We start from the raw sequence: 22,736 nt of genomic DNA on the forward strand, positions 1-22,736 counted from the left end.
GATCTCCTATGGCATTAGTGTTTGGGACTAGAAGCATTAAAGTGCATGACTGTAAACGATGCAAAGTAGGAAAATTGAGATAAAAGAAATATCAAAAAAGAAAAGAATCAATGCATCGAGAAAAGAAAAAGAAAAGAATCATTGCAAGCCTTATAGCATCGAGAAAACATGTGATAGATTTTCAAGCGTGATTAAGTTTATTTCTCATGAGAGGAAGATTGATGAGATTATTGAATCATCCACATGTAAGATTGATGAGCTCATACTTGAGAAATGGAGGTGGCAAAGTGTTGAGCTGAAGACATGCATTCGATGGACAATCGGCTAAGTGAAGAAGACAATTTTTAAAGAAGATGAGTATATAAAGTGCAAGAAAAGGGGACGGTAAGCGTTTTTATGATCTAGCCATCGATACGACAACAGCTATCTTAATTGGGTATGCCATGTGGCAAGATGTGATTCGCTTGATCTTTGTGGCTGTTTCACAACGTGAATACGCATAGCTTTTCACAATGTGAACTTTTCACGGCGTGAAATGCTACCAAGCGGAGGTTTCACGTCCTGAAATGGTTGTTTTCTCTTATACATGCAAATGGTTGTACCCTAGATAGTTCTATATACTCAAACATTCCAAGGCCAAAAAACATGCACTTAGAGGAGGAGAACTGAGCACGTGAAATGTATGAACCTGTTTCACGACATGAAATGGGTTAGACATTTCACGGTGTGAAATGCTTAACCATTTACCGTGTACCCATTGAAAATTGAAGTTGCTTGGTAACTAGGTACTCCTTGTCCCGTTCCCTCTTTTTTATTCCATGGGAACCAAGTTGGTACTTTGGAGCTTGTGGGTATGTGTTTTTGTAGGTGCTTTAGTTCTGAGTTAGTTTTCCTTCATGTACTCCTCCATCCAGTGGAGGAGTACATCTACCAAATCTTCGTGAACCTGTTGTTTTTCTTGTGCATGTTGGTTCACTTCAACATTACCTTTGTCCAGAACTCGACCCTGCTTAATCTCTTTGGTGGGTGACGTCTTGATTGTTGGTGTTGCACTCTCCTATTTACTTGGGTGAATGGTTTTCTTCCTCTAAACCTGTTTTGGTGTTGCCTTAACACATGCTTTAGCTGGGCCTTGAGTCTGCTTGTGCCAGTGGCTCTCTTATGTTCTTTTGGAGGTAAACTCCACACTGGATTTGTTGTTGTTCCTTGGCACCCATACTGTCATGGCTCCTTCATAGTATCCCTGCACTGCTAGTAAGTATTTTCTTACCCACCTCTTTTGACTACTCAACTGTGCTCAGGCTTTATTGGGTTGCTGAGGCTTTATTGGGTTGCTGCTTTTCTACCCCTCTTTTGGCTTCTTTGGCTCTTGTACTTATATTTGTTTCTCTACCTAGACACCCCTAAGGTGTTATCATTATCATAATATCCTTGGGCTTTAAGCTGGGACTTGGGAATCCAATGTTGTCTTATTGGATACATATAGTTTTTTTGTGGTAGTCCTCTTGAGTGGTGATGTTTGTTAGAGGTGGACACCTGCTCCATTGATTCTCCTGATTTGCTTGTCATTGGTTTCTCCATGTTGCATGTAATTACTTGCTTATCTTTATTCAAGAGATTCCATAATGGGATGGTCTCGAGTTCATTGCCATATTTGAGTTGCATTGTTCGTTCCTCCCATTGGATTATACAGTTGGTGGCACAAATATAGGATCTTCCTAGAATCATCTCCTCTTCCATTATTCCTGCAAGCATAACAAACACCTTCCCAACTGAGGGATTATTTCTGATGGAGATGTTAACATTCAAAAACCCCATGGTTTGTGTAACTGACAGATGCACACTGCAAACCTGGGTGTTAGTTGCCTCTAGGTGGGGTTTATCCAAAGCTACCCAAGTTTCATAGGAAATCAAGTTGTGACTTGATCCCGTATCAATCAATGTAATGCTCTTTGTTTGCCTAGCCTTTGTAGAGACATGTACACTGAGGCATGGAAGTTAAATATCTAAGTCATCATCCTCAAGAAATGTGAGTGAAGCCATGTTTACATGTAGTGTTCTCCCTTGGAGTCTCTGTTTTGTTTTGGCTTCTCTAGCCGTGGCTTCCACGTGAGCCTGTTTGATTTTTTATTTTTCTAGCTCTTTCTTTTGTTTCAAAAGATGCTCTTGTGGGAGTATTTCTTGGGTCGGGGTTCTGTAATAGTTTTTTAATCTTGTTACTAATATAACCCTCCATTGCTACCCCATTAATAGTTTCGATTCTGACTGACCCTTGTGGGGTGATCTCGAACACTTTAAAAGGTCCTAACCCTTGGTATTTCAATTTCTTTTTCTTGGTGCTTCCAACACCATAAATGAGAACAAGGTCCCCTTTTTCAAGTTCTTTATATTTTAGGTTATGGTCAAACCAATGTTTTCTCTTCGACCATAAGCCCATGTGATGCAATTAGCCGTGTTTCATCTAGTTTTTCCAAGTTAATCAACCTCTCACTAATGCATTCTTTATCCTTTCTTGTACCACAATACGTAGGCTTGGAACTAGGAATTCCATAGGCATTACCACATCAATGCCATAAGTTAGACGAAATGGCGTATATCCCATTACTACCTTATACGATGTATGATAGGCCCATATTGTTGGAGTCAACTTGTGTTCCCAATCCGCTCTACTGGCCTCTAAGTTCTTGGTCAAAGATAGCACATAGAATCTTGTTAGTGCTCTCATCTTGGTCATTTACCTGTGGATAATAAGGTGATGATTTTTTATGTACCACAAGAAATCCTGTGAGTAAATGTTCAATCACCTCATTGATGAAGTGTGATCCCTGGTCACTTACTAATTCTAGCGCGGGCAGCCAAATCTGGAAATGATTTGTTCATACAAGAACTTGGTTGTAGTTCAAGCATCAACTTTTTTAGAGGCTCTTACCTCTTTGCACTTGGTGGGAAGTTGTGGCTCTACGATCACATATCAAGCTTATGATAGATGCGCTACTAGATTAATGGGTTCAACAAAATCAATGCCCCATTTCTCAAAAGGTTGTCTCACAATTATAGGGGCAAGTGGCATCCTGTCTTTTCACTGCAGAATAGCAAACCGTTGACATTCTTCACATCTCTCATAAATATTATGGCGTCTCCGAACAATTTTGGCCACCATAGTCCTACTTGAAGAACCTTGTGAGTTGTGACTTTGTGCAATTAGCCTTAAAAACCATCTAAGAAGCTATATGCTTATTCACTTGCTAGCTCTATATGGTAATGGCTAGTGGTCTTTCCTAGTAGTTGCATTGACCTTTTTGAGATCAACACACACTCTTAGCTTCACATTCTTCTGTGGCACGATCATAATTGGCGATAGCCAATCTGTGTTCTCAATCTCGTAGATGAAATTTGCAGCTATGAGTTTGTCAATTTCCTCCTTTATAATAGCTACATATTTAGGATTCATATGGTAAGGTTTTTTCCTGGATGGTCTTGATCCCTCCATGATCAAAATAGTGTGTTGAACCACCTTGGGTGGTACACCCTTCATTTTAGTGTATTTCCAAGCAAAACAATCCTTGAATTCCTTCAATAGAGCGATGATCTCTTTTTCTTTAGTAGCAGTCAAGTCATTAGCAATGTAGACAGGTTTGGGATTCTCCCTTGGCCCAGCAATGTCTACCTCTTTAACTTCTACTAGTGTGTTATAAGACATGGACTAGACATTCTCCTTCACTCTTTTGTCCATTAGAGTTGGACTACTTTCTTCTCATCAATGGTGTAAGTTTTGAAATGGTATGGCATTGAGAGTAGGTCTAGCTTGTTGTCCTCATCATCCTCGTTTTCAAGCCATCACCTTCCTTGCCTCTCGCTCGGCTTCAGCCAAAGCCTTATTTGGTTTTCTTCTTCCAGCCTTAGTAAGTATAGGTAGATCAGGCTCTTAAAGAGTAGTTTTCTCTTCTCATTTTCCTTCCAAGGTGATCTTACTCAACTAATCACCCCAGCTTTTAGAGAACTCATTGTGCACCTTAGTGACCTTAAGATATCTTAGCCACTAGGCATCCGTGAGTTTAACTCGCAAACAGGGCATTGCATCGAGCGATATACCTCTTTTGTTTTTACCATTTCCCATGCCCTTCTATGCTTGAGGCTTCATCCTCTGTTTCTTCTTCCATGAGCTGCACATCCACCGTGTGCACTGAGGTAGTGGGAATGGTTCTTGATTTAACATACTTTGTTCCTTTAGGGGTTAACACATCTATGGTGGAAAGTACATGCATAAAGTTTTCACTAAAGTCTGGATGTGGAAGTGATGCGTACATCTCGTTCTCTTCCTCCTCACGTGAGTGTTCTTTAACTGGTTGTCAGACTTGTAAGGATGTGGTTTTTTCTGTTGTGACCAAATCATCTCCAAACAATTTTCCCTCCACAGGGTGTTCCTTCCACGTATGGAGATCGATCTTCAAAATTTGTGAATTATTTCGTATATACACTTGGTATAATGCTCAATCCTTTCGTATATACACTTGGTCTAATGCCTTGTCCTTTGCAAATCCTTTCGTATATACACTTGGTCTAATTGTGCACCACCTTGACTTCCCTCATGAAGGGTCTACCCAAGATAATATCAAATGAATTTGGTTGGCACAAAAAGTCCATTACAACAAATGCATGATGGTAATGGAATAAAAAGACCTTGAGCTTAACGTTTTTCAATGGCCCCATTTGCCTTGGGGATGTTCCGTTTGCCATCTTAACGATTGTTGAGAGATGTAATCATGGTGTTGTGTTATGTGGGAAAGCACCCTAGAGGTGCAAGATATTGTGGTGAGATAGAAATGCCACATGTAATATTGCATGGTGTGTGAGAGTTGACCAAAAGAGTGGAAAAGGGAGTGCCACATGGATGATGATGTGTAAAGTGGGATAAGGCTAGAAAGCCTATATCATTGTATGGTTCATTGTGATATGAAATACAAGGGAATAGTGTTGAGTGTGCAATCTCTCTCTCTCTAGTTATGGAGTTCTTAGTGTGGTTTAATCCACCTTAATCTTATACTGAATCTATGTCCTTCACCATGATCAATCCCATTTTAGGATTGTTAACATGGTATCAGAGCTTGGGTGGGCTCTTGGTCATGGTGTTTATTATGTATATTAGCTTGGTTGTGTGTTTCTTTGATTAAGCATTATTTTCAGCTTATTATGAAAAGAAAAAAAATATGCACACTCATGTTATCATTCGGATTTGCATTTGTGAGGATTTGAGAGAGATTTGGAGTTACCATTCTCAAGCTTGAGAGGACATTTGCAACAAGGAGGTTGCATAGAAGCTGCCCAAGAGAGTTGCAAATGGAGTTTTGCAACATGGAGAGCTTGCTTATCATGAAGGAAGTTGAAAATGGAGATTTCAGCATTATGAAGGCTATGGAGTCTTCATCATCGTCAAGGAGAAGCTGCCAAGAGAAGATATGCTACTGATTATGCCTCAAGAAGGTTGGTTTTGTGAACTTTTGCCTCAAAGTTTTGTGTTTGAGCATAGGAGAATGCTCATTTTTTGATAAGGGTTGCTTGATGGGATGAAAGAATCCCAAGGTTCTTTGCTTGTGGAGGAGGTGCATGCTTGTCAAGTGATGGCAAGCTGTGATGGGCTGATTTGCAGCTCATGTTGGAGCATGTTGTAAGGGCATGGCTCGTGTAATCGCTCATGGAAGATGGGTAAGTGGTGATGGAAGTGACTAGGGCTTTCACATAAGTGTTTTTCAGCTTGGAGGCTTCTTGGAATAGAGAAGCAAATTGAAAGAACCTTTGATTGCATGCAAGATGCTAGCATGCATGTAAATCTCATTGTGGGGATTCTAATGGTGGCCATACAATGGCTACAATAACCTCATGAAAGAGGTTAAGGAGGCAAAGAGTTGTAACTAAAAGAAGTTACATAAATAGAGAGCTTGGACATCAAGCCGATAAGTCCAAATCTGTGTTAGATAAGTCTTACACATTCAACAACCATGAGAGGTGGCAACTCGCTATATGGTAGAAATAGGCAAGCGTATAAGAAAGCCATGGAGAAATAGGCAAGCGTGGCTAGAGAGCAGGCCACAATCGACTGCAAAGAAAGCAGTGAGGAATAGCAATCGTCACCACCAGTCAACAAAACACTCGCAAGAGGCGGCAGTAGTCCGATTCAACATTGAAAATTCAATAAAGAAAAAAGGCAACTCGTGGCAGTGTGGTAGCGAGGCAAACATAGCCATGGTTGCAACAACCGAGAGAGGAGACAGCTCCAGAGTAGCATGTGGAGGAGAGAGATTCAGAGTGGGGGGATGAGGGCCACCCACCACGGTCGGTGCACAGGTGTGAAAGAAGTGCACGAAAAGAGAAGCACCATGTAGTTTTTTTTAAGAAGAAGAGAATGCAGGTCGCCATGGAAGCAAGAGGAGCCACAGTGCAGAAGCAGTCGTGAGGAGGAAGACGACCCTGTGTGTGTCAAAGAATTTGACGCGTGCAGCATTCGGTCGTCGCACAGCAGGCGCATTCAATGGAAGGCAGCACCAACTACCTGACGCACAGCTGCTACATTAAAAAAAATTAATTAATTAAATTTTTTTGTTTGGTTCAATTTACCCTTAATGAGTAAGGGTTGCTTCACACCATTCCCTCATAAGACTGAGTTCCCATGGTCTTTGAATACTTGTTGTAAAAACACAAGTGACAGAAGTAGTTGATACATGTTCACACACACATCAAGGTCCCCTGCCCAGTTGCGACCAAGGGATTTGTAATTTTATTTTTCACCCAAATATGATGATGGACAATCGTCCACGAGCATGCATGCTCAAAAAAAAACAACAAAATTTTGTATTCACCCATGGTATGAGGGTCGCCCTGCCCGAGCTCACCTAGAAGCTCGAAATGGTTGTTGCGTGATGTGTGCAAGAGCGATGCACGTGTGAGGTGCATGCGCATGGGTTGGTTCCCACCCGAACTTCCATGTTCAAATCAAACTCAGTGATTCCGCTGTGAGCGAGTCGGCTCAAAATGGACTAGGTGTCTAAGATGGTAGACACGCGCACACATGTTTGGTTGATGGACACTCCAATGTATCATTGAGGGGGAGTGTTGAGAGGTAGCGTTTACAGTTGTGCAATGCTACATTGATATTGGTGATGGGTAATGGGTGAGTTGTGGAACACCTCGATTAAGAGGAGGTGTTGAGAGATGTAATCGTGGTGTTGTGTTATGTGGGAAAGCACCCTAGAGGTGCAAGATATTGTGGTGAGATAGGAATGCCACATGTAATATTGCATGGTGTGTGAGAGTTGACCAAAAGAGTGGAAAAGGGAGTGCCACATGGATGATGATGTGTAAAGTGGGATAAGGCTAGAAAGCCTATATCATTGTATGGTTCATTGTGATATGAAATACAAGGGAATAGTGTTGAGTGTGCAATCTCTCTCTCTCTAGTTTTATGGAGTTCTTAGTGTGGTTTAATCTACCTTAATCTTATGCTTAATCTATGTCCTTCACCATGATCAATCCCATTTTAGGATTGTTAACAACGATTAGGTCCAGGCTTGCTCATCCAGCCTCAGCACTTGATCCCCTCCCTAATCTGACTGGGTAGAGTCAGTGTCAATGGTATCTTTCTCAAATCCATACTGAATTACAACTAAGGTGTCACCCTTGCCCACCTTTTTTTCTCTTCTCCTTCTCCCAGTCTTAGAAGTTGTAAAATAAGTCCTGGGTTTTTCCCTTTATCCACTTGTTTCACTTGTGCACGTGTTAGGACATTCACTGGCGTGCAATTTCCAAGCTGGACACTTATGGTCCTGATGGTGGCATGGCTAGATATAGAAGTAGTGTCATTGCGATAAGGGCAATCCTTGATCAGATGATTAACACCGCACTTAATACAGGAAAGAGTTGGCATGGGGTTGGTCTCTACGCTGCTACTATTGGCTGAGGTTGACTAGTATTAGCTACATTTTTTAAGGGACACTTTGCTATTCGATGAAGTCCGCTACTATTGGCTGTTATTCTAAGGTTAGATCCTCGAGTATCTACACATGGCAGTATCGTTGTTCCCTAGTCTCTTGACAATGAGCACAATAGAGCAACTGTCTCGGTTTAAGGTGAGGACATTTAGTGCTTGTATGATTTTGTCTACAGATTAAGCACCAAATTAACTCTCTCCATGGTAGAGATGGGCATTCCCTGATGTTTCCCTATCATCCCTTGTTTTTAGCTTCTCCAAGATGGCATTACTGAGTTCTTCAACTGTCATGTTGCCAACTGCATCTTGATGAGTAGAGACTCATGATGCTACTACTAGCAAAGCTTCCTTAGCATCTTTTGGAAGCATGTTATCTTCATACTCGATAGCCAACTTACAAAAAGTATCTAGAGTAGCCGGTCAGGCTAGCACCAAATAATCATGCATCTTATAATCTTGTACTCCTCTTCTAAAATAGGGCAATAACTGATCAGTTAGCCTTTCCCTAAATTTGCATCTTGAGTTTAAGTGCTTGAGTCAAGAAACATAATACCTCATGGATTCATTTTCCTTTTTCTTGATGTTATGGAGCTGAGCCACAGGACTCCATCTATCACCACTTCGAGAAAAGCTTGGTATGAAGACATTCTTCTTAAGTCATGTGAAATTGACTTTTTTCTTAGGCTTTAAGGTTCAATATCACTGGTGGGCCTTCCCTTCTAGAGTTAGAGAAAAGGCATGTATCATGGTCATATCGTTTACCGTCCACATGTTTCACATGTTGACTCAAAGATCTCTAGGTGTTGGATTGGATCCCCATCTCTCCTGGGAACTTTTGCACAAGTTTTGAAATGGTGTGTGGCTTCATATGAGATGGTTTGGAATCCAGGGCACTTCCCAATTCCCTAACCATACCTCTGTCCATTTTCACAGCCATATTCAACAAATTCACCCTTGTGGCCGTATTTAGATCTGTGTGGGGATCCACTATTGGCCTCCGAGGAGTCATCCCCCCTACCCAGACCTCGTCCTCAGTGTGCATAGGTCCTTCTATATCCAATTAGGGTCTACAGCCAGGTCCAAGAAATTCCTCATCACCTAGCTTATCATTAGCGGCCTCAGTTCACCTTGTTGAATTAAGAGTTCCATACTCTGCAAGAATGTCAGATTATTGATCGTTTCATGTATCTTCTCCCTTGTGTAGAGCCGATCCTCTTCTCCTGGTGGAAAATACCCTAAGTAGATCGTCCACTTCTTCTTGCATTTCAAGGTCTTCCTCATCTTTGGGTTCCTCATTTATGGGTTCTAGGGCTGGTATCCCTCCTTCTGTCAGTCCCATCCCCATGTTATTCGTGGCATCCATAGATGTTTTTGCTTCCTTGCCACGTAACAAAAGTAAATTATCAATTTCCCTCCATTCCACCGCCATTCTACGCATATCGAGCTCTTGCCTTTTTAAGCTCAGAAGTTGCAATTGACGCTCTGCTTCAGCCATCTTAATGTCAACCTCCACTTCCTCAGATGCGGGGAAGAAGATTTGACATAATTTGACCACATTCTCCTTGTCTCACCTAACCCTAGGGGTCATTCCACTAAGTCCCAGGTATTAGTATTCTTGGGGCCATATGTTAGGGCTGTAGGTGTTGGTAAGTCTGGTTTGACCATGTCCTGTGCTTGTTGTGGACAAACCCTTGCCCACAAATTGAGCTTCATCATCTATGCCAGGTTGGAGACTAAAGAATCCTTTGGCCATATCAAAGATTCCAGTGGATTTCATAGGAGAAGTGGTATTCCCTTCCTCTCCAAGTTTGGAGAACCTTCTTCTTCCATGGATTATTCTCTACTGGTGTCTGTAATGGTCAGATTTCTCTAAGCTGCAACACTCAATTGAGTGCTCGCCAAGTGGCATGAACCAACACTTTTTCTGGCAGGAAGATCCTGGGTAATTGGATGCACTATCGTAAAGGGTAGGGTCATCTCCAATAAGTTTTCTCGACCTCAAGTGCATCAGAATGCAGTTCACCAATTCACTACTCCGATTGTTATGCTCAGTTTTCTATCGGGCTGATGTTTCACATCATGAATTGTGTTTCACAGCATGAAATGGAAGTTCTACCTCACGCCGTGAAATGCAAATGCGTTTAACACCATGAAATGTTAATCTTGCTTTTTTCACTGGTGTGTTTCACGTCGTGAACAACTTGTGTTTCGCGCTTTGTAATTTCAAGCTAGAATTGTAGTAACCTGAGTCGGGGAGATTACTATAGTGCACTTATGTCTCTCTCTTTCCCCTGATCTGACAATCCTTCATTGAGTGATTTGGAGTGTGATTTCCCTACCCAATGAATCCAGAATGGTTGTGCCTAGAAAAAGGAATGTAATGCAAGTCACAACACAACCAATGGCTCCTTATTTTTGTGATTTTTTTTTAAAAAAAAGGAAAAGGTGTATCACCAACTGCCAACTCATGATAGCAAAATTGGTGATGAAAACAATGAAATCAAAAGAAAATCCAAGTGTAGCTTTCCTCCAAGCATTACCAAGTACTCACCACACACTTCAACACACATAAATTTTCACAACTAATCCAATTTCTTCGCTTCCACATAGTTTTTTCACAATGCACTTCCAGAATGCAAAGACAACCATGAATCCTGCATAGTGGGAGCTCTAAGAAGATGGCGGCCTACTACACCTCCCAATGCACTTCTAGAATGCAAAGGCAACCATGAATCCTGCATAGTGGGAGCTGGAGCTCTAAGAAGATGGCGGCCTACTACACCTCCCAAGAGAACTCCACACACTCATCAATGATATAAGCAATAGAAAAAAACCATTATAGGGTACTTACCAATTCTCTGAGCTCACGTCCCTTGAGGCTCTCGCTTGTAGAAGCTCCAATCCTCCAATGTCCACCTCCACTCTGTCACCGCGGAGTCGCTCACAGCACAATATGCAAGGCAATCGTCCTCTTACTCTCCCACATAAAAGCATAGAAGAGACACATGCACTAGAATACTCTATCTCTCTCTCTCTCTCTCTATCTCTCTCTCTCTCTCATTCACAAAATAAAACAAGAGATCTCATAGCACAAAGGGGGACTGTGTCTTTCCATTATGAGAAATTGCCTTATATAAAAATGGCCCTTATTCACACTTGGGCACCTAGAACTTACTAACTAAAGCCTTGGCTGGCTAGTATCTCATAATGTACAACCTTTATAGTGCCATTACATAACACTTATTAATGTCCTCAAATGGAGGAGCATCTTTGTTAAGTGAGATTAACAATGTTATACCTATTTGTAGGTGAAAATGTCTCATCAAAGTCCTCACCAAATTTCTGAGCATAGCCATGAGCAACAAGGCATGCTTTGTACTTCTCCAAAGTACCATCAGAATGAAACTTGACTTTAAAAATCCATTTGACATCGATGACCTTCCGATGTAATGGGCGCGAAACTACCTCCCAAGCTTTGTTCCGCTCAATAGAAGACATCTCTTCTACCTCCATAGCTTAACACCCCTCCGGCAAAGCAAGGGCCTATAAGATACTCATAAGAGCATAATTCACGATATGAATAGAAGAAGCAAGCTATCAGAAAGATGAAGGTCCAAAAGATGAAGTGGATGCCTGAGAATGCAACTAGCTATCAGAAAGGCCAGAGTTTTGTAATAATTTCTAGACCCATGGGGCTCGACCAAACCTCCTGTCAAACATGAAAGAAGAAGAAAGTACTACTACACAAATGGATGCATCCAGAATAGCACTGGATGGAGAAGGAGCAGGTAAATGTGGAGAAGATAATGGAGAGGCTGCATATACTGATGGGAGAAGATGCAAGAGGCAATCCAGTTCTATGTAAGGGGATGGATATAGTAGATACAAGGGCCAAAACAAAGGGTACACCGGAATCACTGCGGCGGGTGAAGAAGCTCGTTGTGGGTAGATGAGAAAACTCTCCAATATCGGCTTGAAATGGGTCTAAAATCTGCTTAGAATAAGACATAGAAGTAAAAACAAGTCCAAATAATGTCTCCTCAAATCGAGCATCTCGAGATTAGATAATATCATCCACATCTAGATCCCAAAATTTTTATCCTTTGGATCTTGAGCTATAGCTTATGAAAATCATCCTCTTAGACTTAGGAGCAAGTGTAGTTCTCTTCATATCTAGGACATGAACGAAAACAATACAACCAAAGACATGAAAAATGTGATATAGATGGCTTATGTCTAGAACATGCCTCCTTCGGTATCAACTTGTCAACCACCTTTGTGAGTGGGAGTTTATGAGATAAACAGAAGTAGCCATAGCTTCTCCCCAAAACGGAGGGGAAGGCTAGAATGATGCAATAAAGATCTTGCCATCTCCTTCATGGTCCAGTTTTTCCTCTCAACTGAGGAGTATAAGGAGCTATTGTCTGTTGTCGAATACCTGTCGAGATGAACAAAACTCATCAAAGGGTACAAACTCGCCAGTCCACAAGAATGAAATTACAAAGTGGATTGATTCTCAACCATGGCTATCCAAGTCCTAAAACTAGCAAAGGCATCAAACTTCTAATCCAAAAAACATACCCACAATTTCCAAGTATAATCATCCACCAAAAGCATGAAGTAGTTAGCCCCTCTAAGGGACTCAACCTCCATAGGTCCAACCAAGTCTGCATGTATAAGTTCACGATTTTGTGTAGCTTGATGTATAGCCTCCTTTGGAAAAGCATCTATGTGATGTTCGCCCATCATGCAAGATGAGCATATATATGGTAGTTGTCAGAGCTTAGGTAAACCAATAACCAACTGATGGGAAGAAATTTTTTGTAAAGCAGAAATAGGTAAATGACCAAAGCATGAATGCCACAAACAGCTCTCGTCAATGGAGACTAAGTCATGAGAAGGAGAGAATAATTGATGGATATGAGAGTCGGATAAGGAATTCTGTGAGGAGAAAGTGGTGATTTTGTAGAGGCATCCATCATGAACTCCATTGGCCACAACCAAGAGTGTCTTTGTCAATGACCTCAACCGCCTCATCATCAAAATAAACACCAAGTCCCTTCTAAGCAGCCATGTGAACTAAAAACAAGTTCTTTGAAAGCCGAGGCACATGTAAAACTTCATGGGGAGTAGCAGAGGAACCAAGAGAAACATTACCAATACCAAGAACAGGTAAGGAAGAGTCATCTCCAATGCAAACCGAAGAAGAGAGCGGCTAGTAATCCTCCAAAATATGTGAATGTTTGGTCATATGGGCAAAAGCACTACTGTCTCACTAACCTATTGAACCTCTGTTGTTTGGTGTGTCACTAACCTCTATGGAAGAAGTTATATCTATGATCATGAGGAAAGTATCCTTTGGAGAGGTAGGGGGAGAATTTGTTACTGCCATGTATGCCACTTTGGCATTGCCCTCATCTTTAACCTTTTCCTTTCCTTTGTTCTTATCAAAATCTTGAGAGTTATCTTTGGCTTTGTATTTGTCTTTGGCTTCCCAAGAACTATCACGTCAAGAAAAGCATTGTTCATCTATATGGCCTGATCTGCCACAACAAGAACACTCCAAGGTTTGTTATCTTTGGTCTTTGTAGCATCCTCCTTTCCTTGGGTAACTTTGTTGTTGTTGGTGGTGGTGTTGTTGTTGTTGTTGTTGTTGTTGTTGTCATCATCGTCATCGTCATTGTTGTTGTTGTTACCTCCTCATCCTCCTTTGTTCTTTCCCTTATCTTGGGCAAAAAAAGTAGATTATGACTTTCCTTTGCCTCTCATCAAACACTTGTCATGTAGATAACTCACAACTTCTTCAAAAGATGGAAGAGACTAACCAAAGTAAATATGATCTTTGAAGGAATTAAAAGAGGGAGGCAATTTACCAAGCAGCTTGTGGATCGGGTTGTCGATTATGAACCCATATTCTTCAAGTTGCCGCTTGATACAAGTAAAGTCTCCAATCTTATCATTGATATTGTTAGATTCACTGATGGAAATATTCTCAAGATCTGCCTCTAGTTTGGAAATCTTCTCCAAAGAAACAACACCAAACCTCCTTTGAATCTCAAGCCACATCTGTCATGTATTACTCCTTGTAGAAATAAATTATGCATGTATGGTAGGAGTCATGCAATTAATGATGATGAGGCATGCACAAGCATCCAAAACTCCCTGAAAAGCTAGATTCACCAAGGGAGGTGTCATAATTGATGTCCAATTACCAGCACCTTCAAGAAGCAACTAGGTATAAAAAGACCAAGTATGATAGTTGATGGTAGTAAGCTTCATGGAATCACTGATTTGGAGAGGAGTGTGGGATGGAACATGAGAGAAAGAAGGGGAGAAGTTCTATGGGAGGGGAGAAATAAGAGAAGAAGTGATTACAAGAAAGGATGGGGAAACCACCAAAGGGGTGGAGGGAGAGGGTACCGATGAAGTGGTAGCTTGAGAAGTAGGGGATAGGATTCCTTGGGAAGAGAAAAGAAGTCTAGAGAAGTTAGATTATTGATCTCTAGAAGCCATATCGTCTAAACATAGAACCCTCCTCTGCAACAAATAGGGCTAGAAGAAACTAGACCTCCTCTAAATCTGAGCACAATTAGTATGAGGATGAAGAAGAAAAAACTAGAAGGGGAGAAAAGAAATGTTTATCCAATGTTTAACTGCACCATAGATGCTAAAAACACAGCTTTGTGAAGAGAAACACAGCTTGATTGAAGAAAACACACCACTCACATAAAATACAGCTTTCTAATGAAAAACATAGCTCCCAGATAAAAACACAACTTCCATCTTTATGTTCTTAAATTTGTAAACAACAGGTTCTTGAAGGAAAACGTAGGTCCTAGAGCAGTTCTAGGATCTGATACATGCAAGAAAGATGTGCTACTACTGTAAACCTGAAAACAAAAAATAAAACAGCATATATGTGTAGACAGTAGATTGGAGATGATCAAGAACCTGAATATGATAGAAGGTACAGCACGAGGGAGGCTCATGAGTGATGGTATGTACAAGTCAGGGCTGAAATGAGAGATGAAATGATGTGGGGATGAGGCACTATTGGGGCTGGACAAGTGGGAAGCCAGAACGCCAGAGTCGTGGCTGAGTCGAGCACATTTAACAACATAGTCGTGGCTCGATCTGGGTAACAGACAGACCAGCTGGTAAATAGGCCATCATGGATGTAACTCAGCCGTGCTCAGAGCACGATGCCATCTCTTGTATTTCATAATTGCACATTAAGTAGCATAAAGTTTTAATGGAAATTTGTACAATGGTTGCTATTAGCCAGTTGTGTTAATCAAATTCTACCATTCTCTTAAGTCTTTCATTTCAATCGGCTCTAGTACATAATACGAGTCAATCTGTCTTGTGTGATCATTATGTTTTGCATCTCTTGTAAGTCAATTACACTGTCTTTCACATCTTTCTATGTATGTTTTTTGTATCAAGATGGTGTATTGTTGTGCACATAACCAGAGAAACTCAATAGGTTATTGAGTAGCGGTCACCGACACAACACTTTGGTGAGAGCACAATACATCTTGCTACACCTGTTTCACCTGCTGTTTGATTTCCTTTGTGTTCGAGTTAATCATTCATGTCCGCACATGAACTGCGCTACTTGCATGGCTAGAAGCTCAGGAACTTCAGTTTGCTAGCTCTGGCTTGGAATCATCACAAGACAAAGAACCGGTAACTCTACCAACAACCACTATTTATACCACCATCCCCGCCCCCTCCCCAGTTTCTACAATTCAACATGCTTCGGCGAGACCAACTACTCACAGTGAAGTATCCAAAATTTTGGGAAATCCTCAAAGGGTGATGATGCCCACATCCTTCTCTTTGACAATGCCTGGAGGGTGAACGTCCCCAGGCCTGTTGATCATAACCTCAAGAAAGCAACTTTTGTACCAACTTTACAAAAGGCTGCAACTCTCTGGGTTGCTTAGTACACGTATGCTCATTTTCCAACATACAATGCAATCAGAGATTCCTTTCTTCAAAGATTTCGAGAAAATAAAATATATGTGCATGTGCTTAAGCTATGCCGGATGAACCAGAAGAACCTCACGATCAAAGACTATGCAACCAAGTTTTGGAAGCTTCTCCAATGATTAGATGTAGCAAATTGGCCACAGCAAAAGAAATCTTGAATTCTTAGTTCATGAAGGGATTGGGTAAGCAGTTGAAAAGGTCAGTGGCTAATTCCTACTTCATGAAGGGATTGGGTAAGTAGTTGAAAAAGAGCAGTGTGGCTAATGTCAATCTGGCAACAATGACTCTGGAGCAGCTGGCCAAATCAGCTCTGAGGGCAAAAAGAGTGTTGGTGGGGTCTATGAGAGCAAGGGCAAGAGCAAAAGCAAGAGGAAGTCCAAAAGGTCCACTTCTGACTGTTTGGAGGAGGAGGAGGATGACTCAACTTTAAGTGAGGAATTGGAGGAAGAGGAAGAAGATTGCAAAACAAGGTCAAAGAGCAAGAAGACAAGAAAAATAGCCAAGGAGCTAGCTGCTGCAACCATGACTTTGTTGACCAGCAAAGGAGCAAAGTCCCCTCCCAAAGTCTAGTAAGGAACTTGGTGCTCGAGGTTTCAGAATCATGGCGATGGAGCCGAAGAATGCGGCTTAAATGAGCTCTGGTGTGCCATTTGCAGGATAGTCACACACAACACTGATGCATGCAGATCCAATGGGAGGAGAGCATCTCACCAACCTACAGTACAAGCCCTAGTGGTGGCAATAGTTAAAACCACCCCACCGATGGCTCCACAGGATCCATACAAAAGGCCACCATTTAGCCCACGCAAGAATTTCCCTTCCAAGGATGTACCAGGTGCTCAACGGCCTACTTTCACATGCTTTTATTGCCATGCATCAGGTCATCAAAAATTTGACTGTGAGATCTAGAGAAAGCATAGGGCTGAGGTGGAAGAAGCCTAAGCTTCAACATCAGGCCTACCCAGGTAGTGAATGCTGTGGAAATTATAGCTCTAGATGAGCGCAGAGGAATCAGGCCGACCAGAGTGGTGGCAAAATCATTAGCCATGGCAATGACTAAGTCCATGCACAACAACCCAAGACTCCAGAGGCGGGGACAAAGCCAACCTCGGATAAGAAGGGGAAGCAAAAGGTGGTCACCTCATAGGAGAAACAAAAGGTTTGCACCGATTGGGCGGAGAAGCAGCAAGCTGGGAAGCATTGCAGAGGAAGGAGCTAGAAAAGCCCCGGTCGATCTGTCTCGCCGCGGCAAGATGCAAAAGTCACCAAACAGCCGATTAATATAGTCCAACAAACCAAAAACCAAGGAGGATAAGTGTCCATGACACGGGCAAAGGAAAACCCTTAGAAAGTTATAAAGGCACCGAGGAAGAAGGAAGGTTGGATCAGGCTCGCAGAGGGAGAAACACTGTTGTATGATCTATGGGAAGATTGGAAGCAGTAGTCGATCCATATGTTGGTGGAACGGCTCTTCACACCAGAGAGCAGCTGGTACGCCACCTTATGCCCCAAAAGGAGAGGATGGGACCATCACAGACTCTCAAAGCCATGCACATCGAGAAGACAAAGACTCAAAGGAAGCCCTGATATATGATGAAGCCATCCCGATGATACAAGTTAAGCTGTGTAGAGTGGACATAGCAGGAGTACTGCGCGGATTGGGAGTCAACATTTTGTCAAATACAGCATGCTAAAAGATTGGATTGAATAGCTGGATCCACCACCATCTCCGACGGTAAAAATGGTAGATCAACGTTGAGTCTAGCCGCTCGGATTAATCCATGGGCTCACAATGGAAGTCTATAGATTCACCTCTAAATTGCAGTGGTGGTGGTGCTCCGCATGGAGAATATAGAAGCTGCCTACCCGATGTTATTAGGAAGACCATGGCTAAGGCAAGCATAGATTAAGCAAGATCAAGATGTAAATAGAATGGACATAGGAGGAGTGGACATAGCAGGAGTATTGCGCGGATTGGGAGTCAACATTTTGTCAGATACAACATGCTAAAAATTTGGATTGAATAGCTGGGATCCAGCACCATCTGTGGCGGTAAAAATGGTAGATCAACGCTGAGTCTAGCCACTCAGATTAATCTATGGGCTCACAATGGAAGTCTCTAGATTCACCTCTGAATTGCAGTGGTGGTGGTGCTCCGCATGGAGAATATAGAAGCTGCCTACCCGATGTTATTAGGAAGACCATGGCTAAGGTAGGCATAGATTAAGCAAGATCGAGATGTAAATAGAATATCCATTTGGAGAGACAAGAAGAAAGTCATGCTTCACTAAGCCAGCCATAGGAAAGTGGAGAACCCATCTCGGAAATAGGCGAGAGGAGTAAACATGCTGGAGGGACTGGACATGGATAAAGAAGAGGAATATCTCCAGCAGAATGCAAATATGGTCACCCTGTTTGAGGTTGATGTGGTCCATATCATGGAGAAATACCAACCAGCTCATAATCACGAGAATGAAGCTGGCGGGGATTAGCACGATCCGCTGAGCAAAGGGGAATCTCTTGATGAGGCCCAGGATTTTTATGAAGACTTAGCCGATGATGGCAGTGTAGCAAGCCTCTAGCAAAGCATTGCGGCAAAGAAGGCCTTTGAAAGACCTGAAGCAATCCAAACAGGTTAGGGAAGATGACCTGATCGAAATGAATCTTGGTATAGATGCCAACTCAAAGTTTGCCAAATCAATGCTAAATTGGATGCTACATTCCAGGAAGAGATTCGGGTATTGCTCACTTCCTTCAAGGATGGAGCTACACCTAGATAAAAGGGATTGACCCCTGATTCTGCCAACGTCGGATTAATCTGCTTGAGGATGCAGTCCCCATCTGGCAACAAAGATACCGGATGAATCCGAACTATCCAAAACGGGTCAAGGAGGATTTGGAAAAACTATTGCATGTTAGATTCATATATCCAATTGATTGGATGACTTGGCTATCTATGATCATGAATGTCCCAAGAAGGATCAAAAGCTCAAGGTTTGTGTGGACTATAGGAAGCTTAATGTCGCTACAATCTCTCAAACCCCTTCCCTCTGTTGTTCACAAACTCCCTATTGGATGTAGTAGCTGGCCATGAGATGTATTCATTTTTAGTTGGCCATGAGATGTATTCATTTTTAGTTGGCTTCAATGGCTACAATTAGGTCCAAATGGCATCAGAAGATCCAGAAAAGACGGCCTTCATCACCAAATGGGGTGCCTTCGGCATCCAATGTGATGACCTTTGGGCTAAAGAATGCTCCGGTAACATTTCAGCAGATGGTTCGGGAAATTTTTGCTGAGCATTTGACAAGCTTCATGCAGATGTTCATTGATGACTTCGGTGTCATCAGGAAATCATGCCAACACTTGACGCACCTAGAGTTGTTCTTGTCAAAATTCTGAGGTTCAAGACTGAGCCTAAACCCCACAAAATGTGCATTTTCCATCCAAAGCGGTATACTCCTTGACCACATAGTATCTCAAGAAGGCATTGCAATGGACCCGGCCAAGGTGGAGCTGATTTGAAAGGCTACAGTCTCGACCAGTGTGAAGGAGCTGAGAAGGTTTTTGGGGAAGTCAAATGGCATAGCCGAATGCTTCGGTATCAAGCACAGGTAGCAGTCCCACTAAACCAGAATTGGCACAAGTAAATATGCCAGCTGAAGCAGGCCAATCTCGAGTGGTTAGAGGAATACGACATCACCTTCAGGAGACTCAAGCTGATGCTGACCGAAACCCCTATAGTTCAGGCATCCAATCGGGAATTGCCATTTCATGTCTTTCGTGGATGCATCAAATGTGGCAATCGGGAGTGTCTTGATGCAAGAAGCCAAAAAGAAGTGGTTCCGCCCTATCTACTATGCTAGTCACATAGACTATGAGATGCAAAGTGGAACTGCCAACTCCATCCCTGACAAAAACTCCTCTAGATCCTCACCACCAGCATGACCATGGAAAATAGGGTGGGTCATCATGGCTGCCATCTGCTCTACTAAAAACTTTCAGACCTACAAACAAACTAAAAGGGTGATTCAAAGACCTCCTTAGTGAGGGAACCAAAACAATGATGTGTTGGGGGAACCTGCCTCTATAGCCCATTCGAAACACACCAACTGAAGGTCCAAAGTTTGATCCTCAGTGGGGGCACCAAAATATGATGTGTCGGGGGAACCTGCCTCTATAGCCCATCCAAAATACACCACCGTGAGGAGGGAACAACCACCTAACACCACAATCCAACACAGACACCAAATGGGAGTACCATTCCACTTATTTGACATCTCTTAATCTATAGTTGACACAAGGTGGATACCTGAGCACACTCCAAACTCTTTAAACTGTATAACTGACGCCTCTAAACATCCTCCTAGGTCAGCTCTAACCTCCAAAGGCCTTGATCTTCATTCCCAAGCCTTTAGTTTCCCCGATCTGACTACCAGCTAACCACAAACAACTCTAGCTGACTCAAATTGATCTATTGCTAACTCAAACTGATCTATTGCTAACTCAAACTGATCTATTGCTGACTCAAGTTGATCTGTTGCTTATGACTGCTACTAACTCCAAATCTAACAGTTGCTACTGACCTCAATTAGGAAAACCTCTACCAAGCTTCCAAACATTATCCAGTCATCAACTACCTTCAAAACCTTTCCTCAAAACCTCATAGAATCTATTAGCACCCCTCTGCTGACCTTCTACTGACACCTACTGACTCCAATCTGACTAAAACAGACCCGACTGACTCCGCTGACTCACAACTCAGTCGAGAAACTTCCTTTCACGTGTCCACTAACACCCCTTGAGCCTCAGAACACTCAAACCTCATCAAGATCCAATTCTACACACTCACAGTAGCTGATACCTATTGCCCCTCAGCTAACACAAACTGACACTGTTTTAACCTGATTTAGCCTCATCTGACCTAGACCAATATCTAGTCCACCAACCTGTCAAATTCCTACAGACCTCTGATAGTTAGCCCAAAGTTCATAAGTGATAAACCAGAAAAAATCTATCTCCCAATCACATCAGCTGAAGAAACCTGACACAAAGCTGATCAAGCTGCCTCTATCAAAACTTACTGCCTCTATCACAACTTACTGACTCAAACACAAGCTAACTGACATAGATTCTGATTTAACACAAGTCAACTCTTCACTCACAATTGTTTCTTTTCAACAAACTCCATCAAAACAACATAGCTAAAACTAAAGCATAAGATATCTGATAGATTATGGTGGAAAGATATTGCTACCATTCATGATGAGAGATAGAGAAACACGCTAAAAAATCTTCTTGCATTGTTTGTGAAAGGAGTACATGACCTTATATAGGAGTTTGAGGAGGTTACAAGATGACATAATCGTTGATGTTTTGACAAGATATGCACCTCCTTTGATTTTTCCATGTTTCCACACTTGTAGGGGACCTTTCCACCTCATATATACATGACTTATGACATGCCCTATACATGCTACATACCTTAGGCTTTAGACTTAGGCTTAGGGAGACAAGTTTAGGCTTACATTTCTAACACCCCCCCTTAAGCCAAACTTGTGGACAATGATTTTTTTGGTTGCCAACAAAACTACCCAATATACTTAGATTAACCTAACAATAATCCCCCCTTGGTACAATGAGATAGAGACCCCCCTTTTAACATTGGGTATGTGTACTCTTCTCTACAACTACAAGAGTGTGGATAGACAAGTGGGTGTACACAACAACAATGGTAGGAATAATTTTTGACAAAGTCCTCCATACAAATAGTGTTCCCACAATACGAAGCTTGGGCCAACATAGAGTAGACAATGGCAAACAACATTTATGCACTACATTGGGTAGGTCTTACCTCTGGACATTTTTGTTCCAAGGTAGTGTCAATACCCTTACAATATTTACGGCACAATATAAATTTTTCTTTCACAACTTTTGAAGAGGTGGTAGTTCTTGAACATGACACTGCCATTGAGACAACTTGCTTGACATTTTTTTTTGTGCTTGGTGGAAACAGCCTCTTATGATTTTTTAATGCAAGAATTTTTTTTTAACTTATGATTGGCTTTAGTGGGAACATCCTCTTACTTAAAAAGAACTACTAATATAATACTCTACTAGTGAGAACAAGCTCTTGTGGCTAGCATACAAGTGAACACCACAGAGGTAATTTTATAGAAGCCTACAGTGAGGTGTTATGGCTGGCATCATGGTAACCATGCAGGATCTGACCACAACACCTCACTGCCCATTGAAGATGAGCTAAGGTAACTTGCAACGCTACCGTTCGGAAATCAAACCCTCCACAGCTTGTTCTGTGTAGCCGAGATTGAAGCTATGGAGAGCTTCCTTGTTGATGATATTGACACCAGGCCCATGGTCGCAATCGACATCACATGCAACTGCGAGAAGTGCAGGGAGATTCAAATGTGCTCGTTGGGTCTCCTAGTGTAACAGTGGCACCGACCCATGACATTGGTTCTCCTAGCCATAGTATCACTTGGTTTCAAGGAGTCTAGCCACTACACTAGATGTCGGCTTTGATTAGACTAATGGTGATTAGACTAATGGTGATATAGTGCCTAATGGAGATATGAAGCACTGACCCATGACATTGGTTCTCCTAGCCATATTGTAGCCTAGTTTCAAGGACTCTAGCAACTACACTAGATATGTCGGCTTTGATTAGACCAGTGGTGATATAGTGCCCAATGGAGATATGATGCATTATTGTCAGATGGGTTAAAAAATCCCTTTGGGT

This window comes from Cibotium barometz, chromosome 22 (genome assembly GCF_041138505.1).
Source record: "Cibotium barometz isolate CiBa-2024 chromosome 22, ASM4113850v1, whole genome shotgun sequence".
NCBI classification, from domain to species: Eukaryota; Viridiplantae; Streptophyta; class Polypodiopsida; order Cyatheales; family Cibotiaceae; genus Cibotium; species Cibotium barometz.